Source organism: Aethalodelphis obliquidens, unplaced genomic scaffold (genome assembly GCF_003676395.1).
Source record: "Aethalodelphis obliquidens isolate GAN/ISIS:26980383/991018 unplaced genomic scaffold, ASM367639v1 scaffold10, whole genome shotgun sequence".
NCBI classification, from domain to species: domain Eukaryota; kingdom Metazoa; phylum Chordata; class Mammalia; order Artiodactyla; family Delphinidae; genus Aethalodelphis; species Aethalodelphis obliquidens.
In genome coordinates, this window is record NW_020837954.1 from 12,458,525 (window position 1) to 12,476,537 (window position 18,013).

Sequence of the window (18,013 nt, forward strand, 5' to 3'; positions counted from 1 at the left end):
TCATATCAAGCATCTTTTCTGACCACAACGCTATGAGATTAGAAATGAAATACAGGGGAAAAGACACAAGCACATTGAGGGTAAACAAACGTTACTAAAGAACCAAGAGATCGCTGAAGAAATAAAAGAGGAAATCAAAAAATACCTGGAGACAAATGACAATGGAAACACGATGATGGAAAACCTATGGGATGCAGCAAAAGCAGTTCTAAGAGGGAAGTTTATAGCTATACAAGCCTACCTCAAGAAACAAGAAAAATCTCAAATAAACAATCAACGTTACACCTAAGGGAACTAGAGAAAGAAGAACAAACAACACCCAAAGTTAGCAGAAGGAAAGAAATCACAAAGATCAGAGCAGAAATAAATGAAATAGAAACAAAGAAAACAATAGCAAAGTTCAATAAAACTGAAAGCTGGTTCTTTGAGAAGATAAACAGAACTGTTAAACCATGAGCCAGACTCATCAAGAAAAAGAGGGAGAGGACCCAAAGCATTAGAATTAGAAATGAAAAAGGAGAAGTTACAACAGACACCATGGAAACGCAAAGTATCCTAAGAGACTGCTACAAGCAACTCTATGCCAAAAAAACGGACAACCTGGAATAAATGGACAAATTCTTAGAGAGGTATAACCTTCCAAGACTGAACCAGGAAGAAATAGAAAATATGAACAGACCAATCACAAGTAATGAAATTGAAACTGTGATTAAAAACCTTCCAACAAACAAAAGTCCAGGACCAGATGGCTTCACAGGTGAATTCTATCAAACATTTAGAGAAGAGCTAAAACCCATCCTTCTCAAACTCTTCCAAAAAATTGCAGAGGAAGGAAAACTCCCAAGTTCATTCTATGAGGCCACTATAACCCTGATACCAAAACAAGACAAAGATGTCACTAAGAAAGAAAACTACAGGCCAATATCACTGATGAACATGGATGCAAAAATCCTCAACAAAATACTAGCAAACAGAATCCAACAGCACATTAAAAGGATCATATACCATGATCTAGTGGGATTTATCCCAGAGATGCAAGGATTCTTCAATGTATGCAAATCAATCAATGTGGTACACCATATTAGCAAACTGAGGAATAAAAACCATATGATCATCTCAATAGATGCAGAAAAAGCTTTTGACAAAATTCAACACCCATTTATGATAAAAACACTCCAGAAAGTGGGCATAGAGGGAATCTACCTCAACATAATAAAGGCCATATACGAAACCCACAGCAAACATCATTCTCAATGATGAAAAACTGAAAGCATTTCATCTAAGATCAGGAACAAGACAAGGATGTCCACTCTCACCACTATTATTCAACATAGTTTTGGAAGTCCTAGCCACGGCAATCAGAAGGAAAAGAAATAAAAGGAATACAAATTGGAAAAGAAGAAGTAAAACTGTCACTGTTTGCAGATGACATGATACTATACATAGAGAATCCTAAAGATGCCACCATAAACTACTAGAGCTAATCAATGCATTTGGTAAAGTTGTAGGATACAAAATTAATGCACAGAAATCTGTTGCATTCCTATACATTAATGATGAAAAATCTGACAGAGAAATTAAGGAAGCACTCCCATTTACCATTGCAACAAAAAGAATAAAATACCTAGGAATAAACCTACCTAGGTAGACAAAAGACCTGTATACAGAAAACTATAAGACGCTTGAAAGAAATTAAAAATGTTACCAACAGATGGAAAGACATACCATGTTCTTGAATTGGAAGAATAAATATTGTGAAAATGACTATACTACCCAAAGCAATCTACAGATTCAATGCAATCCCTATCAAATTACCAATGGCATTTTTTACAGACCTAGAACAAAAAATCTTAAAATTTATATGGAAACACAAAGGACCCCGAATAGCCAAAGCAATCTTGAGGGAAGAAAACAGAGCTGGAGGAATCAGACTGCCTGGCTTCAGACTGTACTACAAAGCTACAGTAATCAAGACAATATGATACTGGCACAAAAACAGAAATATAGATCAATGGAACAGGATAGAAACCCCAGAGAGAAACCCACACACCTGTGGTCAACTAATCTATGACAAAGGAGGGAAAGATACACAATGGAGAAAAGACAGTCTCTTCAATAAGTGGTGCTTGGAAAACTGGACAGCTACATGTAAAAGAATGAAATTAGAACACTCCCTAACACCATACACAAAAATAAACTCAAAACGGATTAGAGACCTAAACGTAAGACCAGACACTATAAAACTCTTAGAGGAAAACGTAGGAAGAACACTCTTTGACATAAATCACAGCAAGATCTTTTTTGATCCACCTCCTAGAGTAATGGAAATAAAAACAAAACTAAACTAATGGGACCTAATGAAACTTAAAAGCTTTTGCACAGCAAAGGAAACCGTAAACAAGACGAAAAGACAACCCTCAGAATGGGAGAAAATATTTGCAAATGAATCATCGGACAAAGGATTAATCTTCAAAATATATAAACAGTTCATGCAGCTCAATATTAAGAAAAGAAAATACCAATCAAAAAATGGGCAGAAGACCTAAATAGACATTTCTCCAAAGAAGACATACAGATGGCCAAGAAGCACATGAAAAGCTGCTCAACATCACTATTAGAGAAATGCAAATCAAAACTACAATGAGGTATCACCTCACACCAGTTAGAATGGGCATCATCAGAAAATCTACAAACAGCATATGCTGGAGAGGGTGTGGAGAAAAGGGAAGCCTCTTGCACTGTTGGTGGGAATGTAAATTTATACAGCCACTATGGAGAACAGTATGGAGGTTCCTTAAAGAACTAAAAATAGAATTACCATGTGACCCAGCAATCCCACTACTGGGCATATACCCTGAGCAAACCATAATTCAAAAAGACACATGCATCCCAACATTCATTGCAGCAGTATTTACAATAGCCAGGTCATGGAAGCAATGTAAATGCCCACTGACAGCCGAATGGATAAAGAAGATGTGGTACATATATACAATGGATTATTACTCAGCCATAAAAATGAATGAAATTGAGTCATTTGTAGAGACATGGATGGATCTAGAGACTGTCATACAGAGTGAAGTAAGTCAGAAAGAGAAAAACAAATATTGTATATTAATGCATATGTGTGGAACGTAGAAAATGGTACAGATGAACCGGTTTGCAGAGCAGAAATTGAGACACAGAAGTAGAGAAAAAAACATATGGACATGAAGGGGGGAAAACGGCAAGGGGTGGGGGTTGTGGTGTGATGAATTGGGAGATTGGGATTGACATGTATACACGGATGTGTATAAAATGGATAACTAATAAGAAAAATAAATTTAAAAAAAAAAGAACAATGTCGGCTGTGGGTTTGCCACATAAGGCCTTTATTATTTTGAGATAAGCTCCATCTATGCCTACTTTCTGGAGAATTTTTATCATAAATGGGTGTTGAATTTTGTCAAAAGCTTTTTCTGCATCTATTGAGATGATCATATGGTTTTTCTCCTTCAGTTTGTTAATATGGTGTATCACATTGATTGATTTACGTATATTGAAGAATCCTTGAATTCCTGGGATAAACCCCACTTGATCATATTGTGTGATTCTTTTAATGTGCTGTTGCATTCTGTTTGCTAGTATTTTGTTGAGAATTTTTGCATCTATGTTCATCAGTGATATTGGCCTGTAGTTTTCTTTGTGACATCTTTGTCTTGTTTTGGTATCAGCGTGATGGTGGCCTCGTAGAATGTGAGTGTTCCTCCCTCTGCTATATTTTGGAAGAATTTGAGAAGGATAGGTGTAGCTGTTCTCTCAGTGTTTGATAGAATTCACCTGTGAAGCCATCTGGTCCTGGGCTTTTGTTGGTTGGAAGATTTTTAATCACAGTCTCAATTTCAGTGCTTGCGATTGGTCTGTTCATATTTTCTATTTCTTCCTGGTTCAGTCTCAGAAGGTTGTGCTTTTCTAAGAATTTGTCCATTTCTCCAGGTTGTCCATTTTATTGGCATACAGTTGCTTGTAGTAATCTCTCATGATCCTTTGTATTTCTGCAATGTCAGTTGTTACTTCTCCTTTTCATTTCTAATTCTATTGATTTGAGTCTTCTCCCTTTTTTTCTTGATGAGTCTGGCTAATGGTTTATCAATTTTGTTTATCTTCTCAAAGAACCAGCTTTTAGTTTTATTGATCTTTGCTATTGTTTCCTTCATTTCTTTTTCATTTATTTCTGATCTGATTTTTATGATTTCTTTCCTTCTGCTAACTTTGGGGTATTTTTGTTCTTCTTTCTCTAATTGCTTTAGGTGTAGGGTTAAGTTGTGTATTTGAGATGTTTCTTGTTTCCTGAAGTAGGATTGTATTGCTCTAAACTTCCCTCCTAGAACTGCTTTTGCTGCATCCCATACGTTTTGGGTTGTCGTGTTTTCATTGTCATTTGTTTCTAGGTATTTTTTGATTTCCTCTTTGATTTCTTCAGTGATGTCTTGGTTATTTAGTAGTGTATTGTTTAGCCTCCATGTGTTTGTATTTTTTACAGAATTTTTTCTGTAATTTATATCTAGTCTTATAGCATGGTGGTCAGGTATGATACTTGATATGATTTCAAATTTCTTAAATTTACCAAGGCTTGATTTGTGACCCAAGATATGATCTATCCTTGAGAATGTTCCATGAGCACTTGAGAAGAAAGTGTATTCTGTTGTTTTTGGGTGGAATGTCCTATAAATATCAATTAAGTCCATCTTGTTTATTGTATCTTTTAAAACTTCTGTTTCCTTATTTATTTTCATTTTGGATGATCTGTCCATTGGTGAAAGTGGGGTGTTAAAATCCCCTACTATGATTGTGTTACTGTCAATTTCCCCTTTATGGCTGTTAGCATTTGCCTTATGTATTGAGGTGCTCCTATGTTGGGTGCATAAATATTTACAATCGTTATGTCTTCTTCTTGGATTGATCCCTTGATCATTATGTAGTGTCCTTGTCTGTCTCTTATAATAGTCTTTATTTTAAAGTCTATTTTGTCTGATATGAGCTTTCTTTTGATTTCCAGCTTTCTTTTGATTTCCATTTGCATGGAATATCTTTATCCATTTGCACACTTTCAGTCTGTATGTGTCTCTAGGTCTGAAGTGGGTCTCTTGTAGACAGCATATATATGGGTTTTGCTTTTGTATCTATTTAGCTAGTCTACGTCTTTTGGTTGGAGCATTTAATCTATTTGCATTTAAGGTAGTTATCGATATATATGTTCCCATTACAATTTTCTTAATTGTTTTGGGTTTGTTATTGTAAGTCTTTTCCTTCTCTTGTGTTTCCTGCCTAGAGAATTTCCTTTAGCATTTGTTGTAGAGGTGGTTTGGTGGTGCTGAATTCTCTTAACTTTTGCTTGTCTGTAAAGCTCGATTTCTCCTTCGAATCTGAATGAGATCCTTGCTGGGTAGAGTAATCTTGGTTGTAGGTTCTTCCCTTTCATCACTTTAAATATGTCCTGCCACACCTTTTTTGGCTTGCAGAGTTTCTGCTGAAAGATCAGTTATTAACCTTATGGGGATTCCCTTTTTTTTAATTTGTTGTTTTTCCCTTGTTGCTTTTAATATTTTTTCTTTGTATTTAATTTTTGATAGTTTGATTAATATGTCTCTGGTTGTGTTTCTTCTTGGATTTATCCTGTATGGGACTCTCTGCATTTTCTGGGCTTGATTAACTACTTCCTTTCCCATATTAGGGAAGTTTTCAACTATAATCTCTTCAAATATTTTCTCAGTCCCTTTCTTTTTCTCTTTTTCTTCTGGCACCCCTGTAATTCGAATATTGGTGTGTTTAATGTTGTCCCAGAGGCCTCTGAGGCTGTCCTTAATTCTTCTCATTCTTTTTTCTATATTCTGTTCTGCAGTAGTTATTGCCACTATTTTATCTTCCAGGTAACTTATTTGTTCTTCTGCCTCAGTTATTCTGCTATTGATTTCTTCTAGAGAATTTTTAATTTCATTTATTGTGTTGTTCATCATTGTTTGTTTGCTCTTTAGTTCTTCTAGTTCCTTGTTAAATGTTTCTTGCATTTCTCCATTCTGTTTCTAAGATTTTGGATCATCTTCACTATCATTACTTTGAATTCTTTTTTGGGTAGACTGCCTATTTCCTCTTCATTTGTTTGGTCTGGTGGGTTTTTACCTTGTCCCTTCATGTGCTGTGTATTTTTCTGTCTTCTCATTTTGCTTAACTTACTGTGTTTGGAGTCTCCTTTTTGCAGCCTGCAGGTTTGTAGTTCCCATTGTTTTCGGTGTCTACCCCCAGTGGCTAAGGTTGGTTCATTGGGTTATGTAGGCTTCCTGGTGGAGCGACCTGGTGCCTGTGTTCTGGTGGATGAGGCTGGATCTTGTCTTTCTGGTGGGCAGGACTGCATTCAGTGGTGTGTTTTGGGGTGTCTGTGATCTTATTATGATTTTAGGCAGCCTCTCTGCTAATGGGTGGGGTTGTGTTCCTGTCTTGCTAGTTGTTTGGCAAAGGGTGTCTAGCACTGCAGCTTATTGGCTGTTGTGTGGAGCTGGGTCTGAGCATTGAGATGGAGATCTCTTGGAGAGCTTTCACCGTTTGATATTACGTGGTGCCTGTAGGTCTCTGGTGGACCCGTGTCCTGAACTCATCTCTCCCACCTCAGAGGCACAGCCCTGACACCCAGACGGAGCACCATGATCCTGTCAGCCACATGTCTCAGAAGAAAACGGAGAAAAAAAAGAAATACAGTAAAATAAAATACAGTTATTAAAATAAACAAAGAATTATTAAAAATAAAAAAATTAAAATGTAATAAGAAAGAGGCAAGCAACCAAACCAAAAAAAAAAAATCCACCAATGATAACAAGTGCTAAAAACTATACTAAAAAAAAGGGACAGAGAGAACCCTAGGACAAATTGTAAAAGCAAAGCTATACAGACAAAATCACACGAAGAAGCATTCACATACACACTCATAAAAGAAAAAAAGAAAAATATATATATATATATAAAAATAATAAAGGAAGAGAGCAACCAAATCAATAAACAAATCTACCAATGATAGTAAACTCTAAATCCTAAACTAAGATAAACATAAAACCAGAAACAAATTAGATGCAGAAAGCAAACCCCAGTTTTGCAGTTGCTCCCAGTGCCTCAATATTGTGATAATTCATTGTGTATTCAGGTATTGCAGGGATGCAGGGTACCTCAAGTTGATTTTGGAGATTTAATCCACTGCTCGCGAGGCTGCTGGGAGAGATTTCCCTTTCTCTTCTTTGTTCGCACAGCTCCTGGGGTTCAGCTTTAGATTTGGCCCTGCCTCTGTGTGTAGGTCGCCTGAGGGTGTCTGTTCCCACCCAGACACAACGGGGTTAAAGGAGCAGCTGATTCGAGGGCTCTGGCTCACTCAGGCCGGTGGGGAGGCAGGGGTACGGAATGTGGGGCGAACCTGCGGTGGCAGAGGCTGGCGTGACGTTCCACCAGCCTGAGGTGCACCGTGTGTTTTTCTGGGGAAGTTGTCCCTACATCATGGGACCCTGGCAGTGGCGGGCTACACAGGCTCCTGGGAGGGGAGGTGTGGACAGTGACCTGTGGTTGCGCACAGGCTTCTTGGTGGCTTTAGCAGCAGCCTCAGCGTCTCATGCCCGTCTCTGGGGTCCGCGCTGATAGCCGCGGCTCCTGCCCGTCTCTGGAGCTCGTTTAGGTGGTGCTCTGAATTCCCTCTCCTCGCGCAACCTGAAACAATGGTCTCTTGCCTCTTAGGCAGTCCCATACTTTTTCCTGGACTCCCTCCCAGGTAGCAGTGACGCACTACCGCCCTTCAGGCTGTGTTCATGCAGCCAACCCCAGTCCTCTCCCTGGGGTCTGACCTCCAAAGCCCAAGCCTTAACTCCCAGCTCCCACCTGTCTCGGCACTTGAGCAGACAAGCCTCTCGGGCTGGTGAGTACTGGTCTGCACTGATCCTCTGCACGGGAATCTCTCTGCTTTGCCCTCCACACCCCTGTTGCTGCACTCTCCTCTGTGGCTCCAAAGCTTCCCCCCTGCCACACCCTGTCTCCGCCAGTGAAGGGGCTTCCTAGTGGGTGGAAACTTGTCCTCCTTCACAGCTCCCTCTGAGAGGTGCAGGTCCAGTCCCTATTCTTTTGTATCTTTTTTCTTTTGCCCTACCCAGGTATGTGGGGAGTTTCTTGCCTTTTGGGAAGTCTGAACGCTTCTGCCAGCGTTCAGTAGGTGTTCTGTAGGAGTTGTTCCACATGTAGATGTATTTCTGATATATTTGTGGGGAGGAAGGTGATCTCCACATCTTATTCCTCTGCCATCTTGAAGGTCTCCTTCCCAGAATTATTTTTAAGAATCACTAATTTTTAACCCTTAGAAAGTGTTTTGGTTTTTAATCTATGTGTGACCATTTTACTTCCAGGGCTCATCTGCCCTGACCCAGTCCATAGGGAGATAACATGACATATAGAATGCCATAGTAATGTTTCCGTTAGTAAGTGGATGATTTTTATCTCCTGTAAAATGGTAATTTTATATTATAATGTTTGAAAATATTTTTTTCTGCATTAACATGTATTAATTACAAATTTCATTATGTTATAAAGGCAGATATGACCCAAAATAGCCACTTACTTTTGCCACTATTGAATACATCTGCTAGTTTATTTCCTTCTTTTTTTTAAAAAAAAAAAAGTACAAAATATAAAGTGGGAAGTATGCTGGCTTTTGACAAATGTGACTTCTTGAAATAGGTTATATCTGAACACAGAGCATCTTTTTAAAAGGGCAATTTCCTAATTTCATTCTTTTACATGTAGCTGTCCAGTTTTCCCAGCACCACTTATTGAGGAGGCTGTCTTTTCTCCACTGTATACTCTTGCCTCCTTTATCAAAGATAAGGTGACCATATGTGCGTGGGTTTATGTCTGGGCTTTCTATCCTGTTCCATTGATCTATATTTCTGTTTTTGTGCCAGTACCATACTGTCTTGAATACTGTAGCTTTGTAGTAAAGTCTGAAGTCCAGGAGCCTGATTCCTCCAGCTCCGTTTTTCTTTCTCAAGATTACTTTGGCTATTCGGGGTCTTTTGTGTTTCCATACAAATTGTGAAAATTTTTGTTCTAGTTCTGCGAAAAATGCCAGTGGTAGTTTGATAGGGATTGCATTGAATCTGTAGATTGCTTTGGGTAGTAGAGTCATTTTCACAATATTGATTCTTCCAATCCAAAAACATGGTATATCTCTCCATCTATTTGTATCATCTTTAATTTCTTTCATCAGTGTCTTATAATTTTCTGCATACAGGTCTTTTGTCTCCTTAGGTAGGTTTATTCCTAGATATTTTATTCTTTTTGTTGCAATGGTAAATGGGAGTGTTTTCTTAATTTCACTTTCAGATTTTTCATCATTAGTGTATAGGAATGCAAGAACACTCCCTAACACCATACACAAAAATAAACTCAAAATGGAATAAAGACCTAAATGTAAGGCCAGATACCATCAAAGTCGTAGAAGAAAACACAGGCAGAACACTCTATGACATACATCACAGCAAGATCCTTTTGGACCCACCTCCTAGAGAAATGGAAATAAAAACAAAAATAAACAAATGGGACCTAATGAAACTTAAAAGCTTTTGCACAGCAAAGGGAACCATAAACAAGACGAAAAGACAACCCTCAGAATGGGAGAAAATAGTTGCAAATGAAGCAACTGACAAAGGATTAACCTCCAAAACATACAAGTAACTCATGCAGCTCAATATCAAAAAAACAACCCAATCTAAAAATGGGCAGAAGACCTAAATAGACATTTCTCTAAAGAAGATATACAGATTGCCAACAAACACATGAAATAATGCTCAACATCACCAATCATTAGAGAAATGCAAATCAAAACTACAATGAGGTATTCCCTCACACCAGTCAGAATGGCCATCATAAAAAAATCTACAAACAGTAAATGCTGGACAGGGTGTGGAGAAAAGGCAACCCTCCTGCACTGTTGGTGAATGTAAATTGACACAGCCACTATGGAGAACAGTATGGAGTTTCCTTAAAAAAACTAAAAATAGAACTACCATGCGACCCAGCAATCCCACTACTGGGCATATACCCTGAGGAAACCATAATTCAGAAAGAGTCATGTACCAAAATGTTCATTGCAGCTCTATTTACAATAGCCAGGACATGGAAGCAACCGAGGTGTCCATCAACAGATGAATGGATAAAGAAGATGTGGCACATATATACAATGGAATATTACTCAGCCATAAAAAGCAACGAAACTGAGTTATTTGTAGTGAGGTGGATGGACCTAGAGACTCTCATACAGGGAGAAGTAAGTCAGAAAGAGAAAAGCAAATACCGTATGCTAACACATATATATGGAATCTAAAAAAAAAAGAAAAAAAATGGTCACAAGGACCTAGGGGCAAGGCGAGAATACAGATGCAGAGTTACTAGAGAATGGACTTGAGATACGAGGAGGGGGAAGGGTAAGCTGGGACAAAGTGAGAGAGTGGCATGGACATATACACTACCAAACATAGAATAGATAGCTAGTGGGAAGCAGCTGCATAGCACGGGAGATCAGCTCAGTGCTTTGTGACCACCTAGAGGGGTGGGATATAGAGGGAGGGAGGGAGGGAGATGTAAGAAGGAAGAGATATGGGGACATATGTATATGTATAACTGATTCACTTGTTATGAAGCAGAAACTAACACACCATTGTAGAACAGTTATATTCCAATAAAGATGTTAAAAAATAAAAATAAAATACTAAAAAAAAAGGCCAATTTCCTGATTTGTATATAGTAATATTTAAAAAACAAGATATATTCAATAGCAATTCAGTAACCTATCTCTTCTACCTCTTATTAAATTAGAAGGCTAATACATTTGCTGTTTGACAGAGAGAGGGAGGGATGGAGAGAGAGAGAAGGGAAGAAGAAGCAGAGTCAGAGAGTGTATGCAGGTTCATCCTGTTGTTTGGGGTTAGAAGTTGTAGTAGATTACAAAAATGCCCACAGATTCTTTCCATTTCCGGTTATATGCCCCATTGCAATATGGCCTTGCAGTTCCTCCAACAGAAGGTGACATCTACTCTATCTTGAAACTGGGTTGCCCACATGACTTTATTTGGTCAATTGGACACTGGCAAACATGACTAAGCAGTGGCTTGAAAAGTGCTTGAGCTTTGCTGTATGGAAGCTCTTAGTTTGCCATGTGCTGAAGGATGAGAGGCCCTGTTGAGGAGACCCAAATGCCCCAGCCAGGAATCAGCCAGTATCTGGCCAGCAGCCTGACAACCAACAGTCATGTAACTGAGGTCAGCCACCAGCTCACCTGCCGGGTGATGAAAGGCAAAGAAGAGGAATTCCACATTGAGGAAAGTGTTAATCAGACAGAAATATATACTACAGTTGACACTTGAACAATGTGGGGATTAGGAGCGCCTGGCCCTTGTGCAGTTGAAAATCTGGTTCTGCATCCACGGATTCAACCAACCACGGATCGTGTTGTACTGTGGTACGTATTTACTGAAAAATTCCACATGTAAGTGGACCCACACAGTTCAAGTTTCAAGGGCCAACAGTATTTCTAAACCTGTATAAATTTAATAGTACAACCTCAAAATACATAAAGCGCACATTGACAGAACTAAAAAGAATAATAGGAAAATCCACAATTATGAAAGAATGTTTTTAACACACTGATAGGAAAAGTGACCAACAAAAAAAAAGGAAGAAAATTTTGACACAGCAAACTTGACTTAATTGGCATCTGTAGAACCCTGCTCTCAGCAGCTGTAGACTATATCTTCCCAAATGACATAGAACACTTAGCAAAACTGAGCATGTGCTTGGCCATAAAACAAATCTCGACACATTTTAAGGATTAAAATAGTACAAAGCATGTTCTCTGACCATAGTGGATGTAATTAAGAAATCAGAAATATAAAGTAGAAAATTCCATGGGTCAAAGAATAAACCACAATAGAAGTTAGAAAATATTTTAACTGAATGATATTGAAAACATTACATTTTAAAACTTATCCAAAGAAGCTTAGATAACGTTTCAAGGGAATATTATAGTCTTGCTTTTATATATTAGCAAAGAAGAAAAGCTAAAAATCCATGACCTATGTACCCATCTCAAGAAGTTAGAAAAGAAGCAGCAAATTAAACCTAGGAAAGAGAAGAAAGGAAATAAAGACTAGAGCAGTAAGTAATGGAACAGATTTCAGAGAAAATCAATAAAACCAGAAGTTAGTTCTTTGAAAAGACTAATAAAATTGATAAACCCTTAGCAAAAATTATAATGAACAAAAGAAAAAAGGCATGAATTACCAAAATGAGGACTAAAGAAGAGATATCTACAAATTCTAAAGACATTAAAAGCATAACAGGAATTTACCCACAGGGAATAAATGATGATGGACTGGTCCTCCTGCCATTAGCAACTTGGATACAATTTATGAAGCTGCTGTGTTTAGACATTGAACTACACATAGCACAGGACTCTGATCCTTGAGTGAAGAAAAACAAACAAGGTGAGCCCCATGGTCACCCCCATCTTCTGACTGGAGGAGCTTTCCAGGCTCTGGCATAGAGAGGGGCAACCTGAAAGGAGCATGGACATCCCACCCAGGAGACTGAGGTTAAAGTTTGGGAATTCTAAGGCAGCTGGAATCCATGGGGCAGAGTGTATCAGGGAGAAGGGAACTACACAAAGAAGACGTTACCAGGTGCCTGGTTCTTGAGTGTGTTTCTGAATGCTGAACTATGCGTGAATAAGGTAAAACTCCACAGGGCAGGGCAAAAAAATACCGGGGTGCTGTAAACTGAACAATTCCCATTGCTCACACAGGACTGGGAGATGTTCAAGTTCTGACCAGCTCAGATAGCCCTTTGGAAAATTCTACCAAATATTTATGGAAAAAATAATACCAGTTCTACACAATGTCTTCTAGAAAATAGGAGAGGAGGGAACACTTCCCAAATCATTTTATGAGGCCATCACTATCCTAATACCAACATCAGGCAAAGACCTTATAAGGAAAGAAAACTACAGACCAGTAACCCTCATGAACATAGAGACAAGAATTCTCAATAGATATTATTACGTACATATCAAATTGTAAGGAATTACAAAAAAGCTATTAGAACTAAAGACTGTACAGAAAAACAAGTCAATGTACAAAATTGCATATGTGTATGTAAATATATACATACATAAATACATACATATATATGTATTTATGTATATACATACATATATATGTATTTTGTATATGTATATTTTGTATATGTATATACATATATATGTATATTTTGTATATGTATATACATACATATATATGTATTTATGTATATTACATACATATATATGTAAATATATACATACATAAATACATACATATATATGTATTTATGTATATACATACATAAATACATACATATATAATACATGCATGTGCACACACACACCCCAAAGTGGAAAATGAAATTTTTATAAATATCATTTACAAGAGCAACAAACAATATGAAAAACTTGGGAATAAATTTAATAAAAATATGTGAAAAACTTGTACACAGAAGAGTCACTACTGAGGGAAATTATAGAAGACCTAAATAAATAGATACACTATTTTCTTGGACTGAAAGAAATCAGTATTTTTAAGATGTCAATCCTTCTCAAATTGATTTATATTTCCAATGCAATTCCAATGAAAATTTCAGCAGTCTCTTCTGTGGAAATTGACAGGTTGATTCTACAGTGTATATGAACATGCAAAGTTGTCTAGAACAGCCAAACAATTTTGAAAATTAAGAGCAAAAGTGGAGGAGTTAGGATATCTGATTTTGAGACTTTCTATAAAGCTACAGTAGTCAAGACAGCATGGAATTTGTATTAAGATAGAATAAAGAGTAATGGGACAGAGTAGAGCGTTTAGGAATAGACATACATATATATATATATATATATATATATATATATATATATATATATATATGGTCCATTGCTATTTGACAAAGGTGGCAAGGTAATTCAATTTGGGAAAGGACGGTTTTTCCAATAAATGGTGCTGGGCCAATTGAATATCCACGTGGAGAAAAAACAAATCTTGACTCTTGACTCACTCCATATACGAAATTAACTCAAAATGAACCCAAGCACCAGATCTGAAACTATAAAGCTTCTAGAAGAAAACAGGAGAATATCTTCATGTCCTTAGGGTAGCCAAAGGTTTCTTAGGTAGAGTACAAAATGGGTAAAATAAAACAATTGATAAATTGGATTTCATAAATTTTTTAAAATTTTTACTCTTCAAAGACACTGTTAAGGGCAAGCCACAGACTGTCAAATTATTTACTGTTCATATAACTGATAATAGTCTTATACCCCAAATATATAAGAACTGTGTAAATCAATAAGGGACAAACAACCCAATTAAAAATTAGGCAAAACTTTAGACAGTCTACAAAAGAAGATATGTGAATGACCAATAGACACACGGAAAGATGATAGAAATCATTAGCCATTAAAGATATGCAAATTAAAGCCACAGTGAGCTAACACTACACACCCACTAGACTGGCTAAAATTGAAAAGATTGGCACAACCAAGCTTTGGTGAGAATATGAAACTCTCATATATTACACCTCGGAATGTAAAATTGTACAATCACTTTGAAAAATAGTTTGACAGTTCAGTATAAAGTTAAACATTCACTTACTGTACAACCCAGAAAACCCACTTATAGATATTTACCCAAAAGGAATGAATATATGTTCACACAAAACTTTGTATGCGAATGATCATAGAAGCTTTATTATAATAGCATAATAGCTAAAAGCTGGAAATAACCCAAAGCAAATTACATGGGGAATACCCAAGTAGTATAACACTACTGAGCAATTAAAAAAACCAAACTACTGATACGTGAAACAACATGGATGAGCTCTGTAAACATGCTGGAAGAACAAAGCCAAACATAAAATGGAATATACTGCATGATTGCATTTCCAGAAAATTCTAATACAGACAAAATTAATCTAAAATAACAGAAAGCAGATCAGTGGTTATTTGTGACATGGAGGTGAGGATGAGGGTTGAGAGTGGTTGACTATGAAAGGAAATGAATAAATTATTTGGGATAATAAAAATGTTCCATATCTTGATTGTAGTGGTGGTTAATGTTAGTCTATACATTTGTCAAAATTCACTGAAATGTAGTCTTAAGTAGTGTGCATTTCATCAAATGGAAGTTGTCTCAATAAAGCTATTAAAATGACATAAATAGGAAAATGTTATTAACTTTGTGCCAATAATTATGAAAAACAGATTTGAATGGATAAATTTCTATAAAACGCTGAAATTGACATAAGAAGAAACAAAATCTGAAAGCATCTTAAGAAACACTCTTAAAGTCTTTTAAGAAATACTTTTAGAGAAATTTACTTCATAATTAAAAGCTTTTCAACAAAGAACTACAGGCCCAGATGCTTAATTGTTCCAAACATTTATGGGAAAAAAAAAAACTTTTATACAAATCTTCCAGAGAACAGAATGGGAGAGAATCCTTCCTAATTATTTTATGTATTCAGCATTACTTTAAAACCAGTATGTCCAAAAACATTACAGAAAAGGAAAGAGTAAATAAAATAGACTGATGGAACAGAATAAAGAGTACAGAGTTACATATATATGACACTTGTCACTTGTTTCATTATAAATGTCCCTTACTGTAGTACTGAGTAAATTTAACATGAATATATACAGAATATACACATATATATACATGCCATGTGTTATAGAATCTTTATATAAATATATTCAACATGTATATATGGAATCATGGTCCCTAGTTGGGAGCATACATACAAATCAATTCTATGTGGATTAAAAAATTAATAGACTTTGTATTTTAGAGCAGCTTTAAGTTTACAGAAAAACTGAACAGATTGTATAGAGTACTTCACACTCCCTCTTCCTTGCTCAGTTTCCCCTAGTTTTAGCATCTTGTATTAGTATGGTAATTTGTTACAATTGATAAATCATAACTGATACATTATTATTAGCCGAAGTCCATAGTTTACATTAGGGTTCTCTTTGTGCTGTACAGTTCTATGGTTTCAACAAATGCATAAGGTCACCTGTCCACCATTACAATATCATACACAATAGTTTCGCTGCCCTGAAGTTCCCCTTTGCTTCACCTATTCATGTCTCCCATTCCCCTCCACGAATCCATGGCAACCACTGATCTTTTTATTGTCTGTATAGTTTTGCCTTTTCCAGAATGTCATATAGTTGAAATGAGTGTGTAACTTTTTAAGACTGGCTACTTTTATTTAGCTATATGCATTTAAGGTTCTTCCTTGTCTTTTTATGGCTTGATAATTCATTTCTTTTTAGTGCTGAATAACAGTCCACTGCATGGATGTGCCATAGTTTGGTTTATCCATTTATCAATTGAGAGACACCTTGGTTGCTTCCAGTTTTGGGCAATTATGAATAAAGCTGCTATAAACATTTGTGTGGAGATAAGTTTTCAACTCCTTAGGGTAAATACTTAGGAACACATTGGTATTTGAATGATAAGTCTATCTTTAGCTTTGTAAAAAACTGCCAAAATGTCTTCCAAAATGGCTGTACCATTTTGCATTCCCACCAGTAATGAATGAGAGCTCCTATCTTTCCACATTCAGCATTTGGTGGTGTCAGTGTTTTGGATTTTGGCCATTCAACAGGTGTGTAATGATATCTCACTGTTGTTTTAATTTGCAATTCCTTAGTGATATATGACATTGAACATCTTTTCAAATGCTTACTTGCCATCTATATATCTTCTTTGGTAAGATGTCTGTTCATATCTTTTGTCCATTCTTTCATTGAGTTGTTTCTTATTGTTGAATTTTAAGAGTTCTTAGTACATTCTACATACAAGTCCTTTATCAAATAAGTGCTTGGAAAATATTTTTTTTTCTAGTTTGTGGCTTATCTTTTCATTCTCTTAACAGTGTCACAGGCAGAAAATTCACAGAGCAGAAAATTCTGATTTTAATGAAGGTCAACTTATCAATTATTTCCTTCATGAATTATGCTTTTGGAGTTGTATCTAAAAACTCATTGTCAAACTCAAAGCCACTTAGATTTTCTCCTTTGTTATCTTCTAGAAGTTTTATAGTTTCGCATTTTACAGTTAGGTCTATGATCCAATTTTAGTTCATTTTTGTGAAAGGTGTAGGGCTGTGTTTTTATTATTACTATTATTTTTTTGCATCTGGATATCCAGGTGTTCCATTTCACCATTTGTTGAAAACAGTATCCTTTCTCCATTGGATTGGTTTTGCTCCTGTAATTTTCCTGTCTTGTAATGCCTTTGTCTGGTTTTGGTATTTGGGTAATGATGGCCTAGTAGAATGACTTAGGAAGTGTTCCCTCTGCTTCCTATTTCTGAGAAGAGATAGGAGTGAGTCATTACGATTTCTTCCTTAAATGTTTGGAAGAATTCACCAGTGAAGCCATTTTGGCCAGGTACTTTCTGTTTTGGAAGGTTATCCGTTGTTGACTCAATTTTTAAAATAGGCATAAGACTATTCAGATGGTCTATTTCTCCTTGTGTGAGTTTTGGTAGATTGCATTTTTCAAAGCATTAGTCCATTTAATCTAAATTATTCAATGTATAGGCAAAGAGTTGTTCACAATAGTCACTTATTATCCTTTTGATGGCCATGGGATGAGTAGTGATGTCTTTTCTTTAATTTCTGATATTAGTAATTGGTGTCCTCTTTTTTCTCTTGGCTGTCTTGGCTAAAGTTTTATCAATTTTATTGATTTTTTTCAAAGAAGCTACTTTGAATTTTGTTGATTTTCTTTGTTATTTCTGTAGTTTCAGTTTCATTGATTTCTGCACTAATTTTTATTGGTTATTTTCTTCTGCTTGTTTTAGGGTTATGTGGCTCTTCTTTCTATAGTTTCTTAAGGTGGAAATGACTGATTTTAGAACTTTCTTCTTTT